The sequence below is a fragment of the Tupaia chinensis genome, unplaced genomic scaffold (assembly GCF_000334495.1).
Source record: "Tupaia chinensis unplaced genomic scaffold, TupChi_1.0 Scaffold145208_1, whole genome shotgun sequence".
NCBI classification, from domain to species: Eukaryota; Metazoa; Chordata; class Mammalia; order Scandentia; family Tupaiidae; genus Tupaia; species Tupaia belangeri.
Genome location: NW_006205068.1, coordinates 1104250 through 1104574, shown reverse-complemented (window position 1 = coordinate 1104574; position 325 = coordinate 1104250).

Genomic DNA, 325 nt, shown 5'->3' with positions numbered 1-325 from the left:
CTTGCCATGAGCGCCACGAATAGTTCAGTCCTTACCCGCAGGGTCTGATGGGAGAAGAAAGGGGGAGGCTGCCATGTTGGATTGAACCACTGCTGTCAAAAGTTGGGTAGTAATAGTTCCCAGTGAGTTTACTGGTTGACGAAAACAACGTTAGTGATCAGAATTCAGCCCTTCCTTATCGTCTAAACTTTTTCTTATCAGAGGTAGGCACAGTCTCGCGGATCCGAGCTTTTCTGGGCTCTTCGTGAGGGATCAGGGCGTGGGTGCCCCCCCGTCGGACTGTCTTGGTGCAGCCTCTCTCGTTGCACGCACATGGCTCGGCGGT